Here is a 6673-nt window from a genome sequence, read left to right as displayed (position 1 = left end):
ATCATATTTAGGCAGTCATTTCCCCACTGTTTTTTTGTGGGATCTTGTTTTGAGTTAGTGTATATTGCACCTCTTATGTTACGGTTCGTTGTTTGTTTCCTTTCTGTTTTGTAAGTTTCACAAAAAATAAAGATGTGTAACTCAGAGCTCCAGTGCTCCCCCACAGCCCGGTCTTTCAAGTGCCTCCTCTTAACCCCAAGCCTCCTGAAGGTCTTCCCAGCCTGGTGGTTCCTGTGGCAGCCCCACGCACCAGGCTGTCTCTCTGTCTCCTCCCTGCAGGTGGTCCCGCCTGTCCGGCGCCTCTGCCGGAGTCTCCCGCCTGTCCGGCGCCTCTGCCGGAGTCTCCCGCCTGTCCGGCGCCTCTGCCGGAGTCTCCCGCCTGTCCGGCGCCTCTGCCGGAGTCTCCCGCCTGTCCGGCGCCTCTGCCGGAGTCTCCCGCCTGTCCGGCGCCTCTGCCGGAGCCTCCCGCCTGTCCGGCGCCGCTGCCGGAGCCTCCCGCCTGTCCGGCACCGCTGCCGGAGCCTCCCGCCTGTCCGGCGCCGCTGCCGGAGCCTCCCGCCTGTCCGGCGCCGCTGCCGGAGCCTCCCGCCTGTCCGGCGCCGCTGCCGGAGCCTCCCGTCTGCCCGGAGTCGCTGCCGGAACCTCCCGTCTGCCCGGCGCCGCTGCCGGAGCCTCCCGCCTGCCCGGCGCCGCTGCCGGAGCCTCCCGCCTGCCCGGCGCCGCTGCCGGAGCCTCCCGCCTGCCCGGCGCCGCTGCCGGATCCTCCCGCCTGCCCGGCGCCGCTGCCGGAGCCTCCCGCCTGCCCGGCGCCGCTGCCGGAGCCTCCCGCCTGCCCGGCGCCGCTGCCGGATCCTCCCGCCTGCCCGGCGCCGCTGCCGGAGCCTCCCGCCTGCCCGGCGCCGCTGCCGGAGCCTCCCGCCTGCCCGAAGTCGCTGCCGGAACCTCCCGTCTGCCCGGCGCCGCTGCCGGAGCCTCCCGCCTGTCCGGCGCCGCTGCCGGAGCCTCCCGCCTGCCCGGCGCCGCTGCCGGAGCCTCCCGCCTGCCCGGCGCCGCTGCCGGAGCCTCCCGCCTGCCCGGCGCCGCTGCCGGATCCTCCCGCCTGCCCGGCGCCGCTGCCAGAGCCTCCCGCCTGCCCGGCGCCGCTGCCGGAGCCTCCCGCCTGCCCGGCGCCGCTGCCGGATCCTCCCGCCTGCCCGGCGCCGCTGCCGGAGCCTCCCGCCTGCCCGGCGCCGCTGCCGGAGCCTCCCGCCTGCCCGAAGTCGCTGCCGGAGCCTCCCGCCTGCCCGGCGCCGCTGCCGGAGCCCCCCGCCTGTCCGGCGCCGCTGCCCAGAGCTGCTGCCGCCCCTCTGTCCCGAGCAGCTGTCCCTCTGTCCCGAGCAGCTGTCCCTCTGTCCCGAGCAGCTGTCCCTCTGTCCCGAGCAGCTGTCCCTCTGTCCCGAGCAGCTGTCCCTCTGTCCCGAGCTGCCCCTCTGTCCCGAGCAGCCCCTCTGTCCAGTGGGGTCATTGAGAGGGGTGGTCATGGACTAAGACAATGATGAAGTGGAGTCCGCGTCCCGCGCCAGAGCCGCCACCGCGGACAGACGCCCACCCAGACCCTCCCCTATAGGTCAAGGTTTTGCGGTCGGAGTCCGCACCTTTGGGGGGGGGGGGATACTGTCACGTTCTGACCTTTATTTCCGTTGTATTGTATTTATTTAGTACGGTCAGGGCGTGAGTTGGGTGGGCAGTCTATGTTTGTTTTTCTATGTTTTGGGGCATTTCTATGTTTTCGGCCTAGTATGGTTCTCAATCAGAGGCAGGTGTCATTAGTTGTCTCTGTTTGAGAATCATACTTAGGTAGCCTGGGTTGCACTGTTTGTTTGTGGGTGATTGTCTATGTTGATGGCTTGTTTCAGCACAGTCCATATGATTAGCTTCACGGTTGTTATTTTGTTTACTGGTTTTGTTCAGTGTTCACTACTTTCTTTATTAAAGATTGACCATGGACACTTACCACGCCGCGTATTGGTCCTCAGATCCATCTCGCCTCCTCTTCAGATGAAGAGGAGGACGACCGTGACACGCGCATTCGATATGCTGATAAAATTTAGGGAGCCTTGTTTTCAGATTAGCTTTGTTAAAATCCCCAGCTACAATAAATGCATCCTCAGGATATATGGTTTCCAGTTTACATAGAGTCCAATGAAATTCTTTCAGGGGGGTCGAGGTGTCTGCTTGGGGGGGATATACACGACTGTGATTATATTCTAATAAAATTATCTTGGCAGATAATGCGGTCCGCATTTGATTGCAAGGAATTCTAGGTCAGGTGAACAAAAGGACTTGAGTTCCTGTATGTAGCTATGATCACACAACAACTCGTTAATCGTGAGGCATGAACCCCCGCATTTCTTCTTACCAGAGAGATGTTTGTTTCTGTCGGCGCGATGAGTGAAGAAACCGGTTGGCTGTACCGACTCTGATAACATATCCGGAGTTAGCCATGTTTCCATAAAACAGAGAATGCTCGAATTTTGTCTACCTTGTTGTCAAGAGACTGGACATTGGCGAGTAGTATACTCGGGAGCGGTGAGCAATGAGCCTGTCTACATAGCCTGACAAGAAGACCGCTCCGTCTGCCCCTTCTATGGCGTCTTTGTTTTGGGTCGCCTACTGGGATCCGATCTATTGTCTTGGTGGTGGCTCAAACAGAGGATCCACTTCGGGAAAGTCATATTCCTGGTTGTAATGTTGGTAAATTGACATTGCTCTTACATCCAATAGTTCTTCCCGGCTGTATGTAATAAGACTTAAGATTTCCTGGGGTAAAAATGTAAGAAATAATAAATAAAAAAACGAAATACTGCATTGTTTCCTGAGAACGCGAAGCGAGGCAACCATCTCTGTCGGCGCCATTCTACAGTGTCCAAAGAAGGGCCAGAAGTATACAAAATGGTGTCGTCTGCGTAGAGGTGTATCAGAGAATCACCAGCAGCAAGAGCGACATCATTGATGTATATGTATACAGAGAAAAGAGTCGGCTCAAGATATGAACCCTGTGGCACCCCCATAGACACTGCCAGAGGTTCGGACAACAGGCCCTCCGATTTGACACACTGAAATCTGTCTGAGAAGTAGTTGGTGAACAAGGCAAGGAAGTCATTTGAGAAAGCAAGGCTGTTGAGTCTGCCAATAAGAATGCAGTGATTGACAGAGTCAAAGGCCTTGGCCAGGTCGATGACAACGGCTGCACAGTATTGTCTTTTATCGATGGCGGTTATGATATTGTTTAGGACCTTGAGTGTTGCTGAGGTGCACCCATGACCAGCTCGGAAACCAGATTGCATAGTGGAGAAGGTACAGTGGGATTCGAAATGGTCGGTTATCTGTTAACTTGGCTTTCGAAGACCTTAGAAAGGCAGGGTAGGAAAGATATAGGTCTGTAGCAGTTTGGATCTAGAGTGTCTCCCCCTTTGAAGAGAGGGATGACCGCAGCAGCTTTCCAATCTTTAGGGATCTCAGATGATTCGAAAAAGAGGTTGAACAGGTTAGTAATAGGGGTTGCAACAATTTCGGCAGATCATTTTAGAATGAGAGGGTCCAGATTGTCTAGCCCAGCTGATTTGTAATGTTCCAGATTTTGCAACTCTTTCAGAACATCTGCTATCTGGATTTGGGTAAAAGAGAAATGGGGGAGGCTTGGGCAAGTTGCTGTGGGTGGGGGGGGGGGGGGGGGGGGGGGCTGTTGACTGGGGTAGGGGTAGCCAGGTGGAAAGCAAGGTCAGCTGTAGAAAAATGCTTTTTATTGGTGGTGACAGGGTTTCCTAGCCTCAGTGCAGTGGGCAGCTGGGGGGAGGTGCTCTTATTCTCCATGGACTTTACAGTGTCCCATAACTTTTTGGAGTTTGTGCTACAGGATGCAAATTTCTGGCTGAAAAAGCTAGCCTTTGCTTTCCTAACTGCCTGTGTATATTGGTTCCTAACTTCCCTTTAAAGTTGCATATCGTGGGGGCTATTCGATGCTAATGCAGTACGCCACAGGATGTTTTTGTGCTGATCAACGGCAGTCAGGTCTGGAGCGAAGCAAGGGCTATATCTGTTCCTGGTTCTACATTTTTTGAAGGGGTCATGCTTATTTAAGATGGTGAGGAAAGCACTTTTAAAGAATAACGAGGCATCCTCTACTGACGGAATGAGGTCAATATCCTTCCAGGATACCCGGGCCAGGTCGATTAGAAAGGCCTGCTCGCTGAAGTGTTTTAGGGAGTGTTTGACAGTGATGAGGGGTGGTTGTTTGACCGCAAACCCATTACAGACGCAGGCAATGAGGCAGTGATCGTGATAATTTGGGTGAGATTGAGGGCATCTAGTTTAGATTGTAGGATGGCCGGGGTGTTAAGCATATCCCAGTTTAGGTCACCTAACATGTATAAACACACTTTAACAAACGCACTATACACACACGTACAGATGGATTTTGTGTTGTGATATATGGTAGTGGAGTATGGGCCTAAGGGCACACACTTAGTGTTTTATGAATTCTGTTAAAAAATTGTATAACTGCCTTAATTCTGCCGGACCCCAGGAAGAGAAGCTGCTGCCTTGGCATTAGCTAATGGGGATCTAATGGGGATTTTTTAATTTTATTTTACTAGGCAAGTCAGTTAACAACAAATTCTTATCCATAATAAATGCAAATATAGGGAAGAGGTCAGAGACAACCTCTCCCTCAATGTGAGCAAGACAAAAGGAGCTGATCGTGGACTATAGGAAAAGGAGGGCCGAACACACCCCCATTAACATCGACAGGGCTGAAGTGGAGTGGGTTGAGAGCTTCAAGTTCCTTGGTGTCCACATCACTAACAAACTATCATGGTCCAAACACACAAAGACAGTTGTGAAGATGGCACGAAAACACCTTTTCCCCCGCAGGAGGCTGAAAATATTTGGCATGGGTCCCCAGATCCTCGAAAAGTTCTACAGCTGCACCATCGAGAGCATCCTGACCGGTTGCATCACTGCCTGGTATGGCAACTGCTCGGTATCTGACCATAAGGCGCTACAGATGGTAGTGGGCATGGCCCAGTACATCACTTGGCCAAGCTTCCTGACATCCAGGACCTATATACTTGGCCGTGTCAGAGAAATGCTCCAAAAATTGTCAAAGACTCCAGTCACCCAAGCCATAGACTGTTTTCTCTGCTACCGCACGACAAGCGGAACTGGAGAGCTTACCCCCAAGCCATAAGACTGCTGAACAATGAATCAAATGGCCACCCGGACTATTTACATTGACCCTCCCCCGCCTTTGTTTTTACACTGCTGCTACTCGCTGTTTATTATACACAGTCACTTTACCCCTACCTACATGTTCAAATTACCTCAACTAAACTGCACCCCTGCACATTGACTCGGTACCGGTACCCCTGTATATATCCTCGTTGTTGTTATGTAATTATCTTACTTTTAGATACATTTTTTTTTTAAATCACTTTAGTTAATTTAGTAAATATTTTCCTAACTCTTTTTCTTGAACTGCATTGTTGGTTAAGGGATTGTAAGTAAGCATTTCAGACTTGTTGTTTTTGGCACATGTAATAAATACCATTTGATTTGATCAGATCCCTCTGTGGTTTATGGTTAGTTAATCACTCCCTATGGGTCCTTCTGGATCTGGAAGCTGGATGGTCTCATCACTTCACTTAACTTTACTGCTCAGAACTTTCTCTGTCATAGGAACACACTCTTTATTGTCTACACATGCACACATGAACACACACTCATTCACTCACACACCCGGTCTATTATTTCAACTACAAACAAACAAGTTGTTATTTGTGGGGCTGAGGTTCATATTGATATTTGTGGGGCTGAGGTTCATATTGATAGTTGTGGGGCTGAGGTTCATATTGATAGTTGTGGGGCTGAGGTTCATATTGATAGTTGTGGGGCGGATGTGGCAGCGAGAGGTGGTTTACAGTAAAGCATTTATCCCTGTGTGCCTCATAATGGTGGTAATACTTAACTCAGTAGACTAGACTACTGATACCATATGAATAACAGACTCGGCTACTGATACCATATGAATGACAGACTAGACTACTGATACCATATGAATGATAGACTAGACTACTGATACCATATGAATGACAGACTAGGCTACTGATACCATATGAATGACAGACTAGACTACTGATACCATATGAATGACAGACTAGACTACTGATACCATATGAATAACAGACTAGGCTACTGATACCATATGAATGACAGACTAGACTACTGATACCATATGAATGACAGACTAGACTACTGATACCATATGAATAACAGACTAGGCTACTGATACCCATCGGGGCGGCAGGGTAGCCTAGTGGTTAGAGCGTTGGACTAGTAACCGGAAGGTTGCGAGTTCAAACCCCCGAGCTGACAAGGTACAAATCTGTCGTTCTGCCCCTGAACAGGCAGTTAACCCACAGTTCCCAGGCCGTCATTGAAAATAAGAATTTGTTCTTAACTGACTTGCCTGGTTAAATAAAGGTAAAATAAAATAAAAAAAAATATGAATGACCGACTAGACTACTCCACCCACTCAGCGTATTGTGATGTGAAATCTAAGTGGAAAATAGATTGGATTCGCAAAAAGTCATCAACCTAAACTGCATATTTGAGGATGAAATTTGAACCACAGAAA

Source organism: Oncorhynchus clarkii, chromosome 28 (assembly GCF_045791955.1).
Source record: "Oncorhynchus clarkii lewisi isolate Uvic-CL-2024 chromosome 28, UVic_Ocla_1.0, whole genome shotgun sequence".
Lineage (NCBI taxonomy): Eukaryota > Metazoa > Chordata > Actinopteri > Salmoniformes > Salmonidae > Oncorhynchus > Oncorhynchus clarkii.
The sequence above is the reverse complement of the archived record's forward strand: the minus strand, read 5'-3'. Positions refer to the sequence as shown.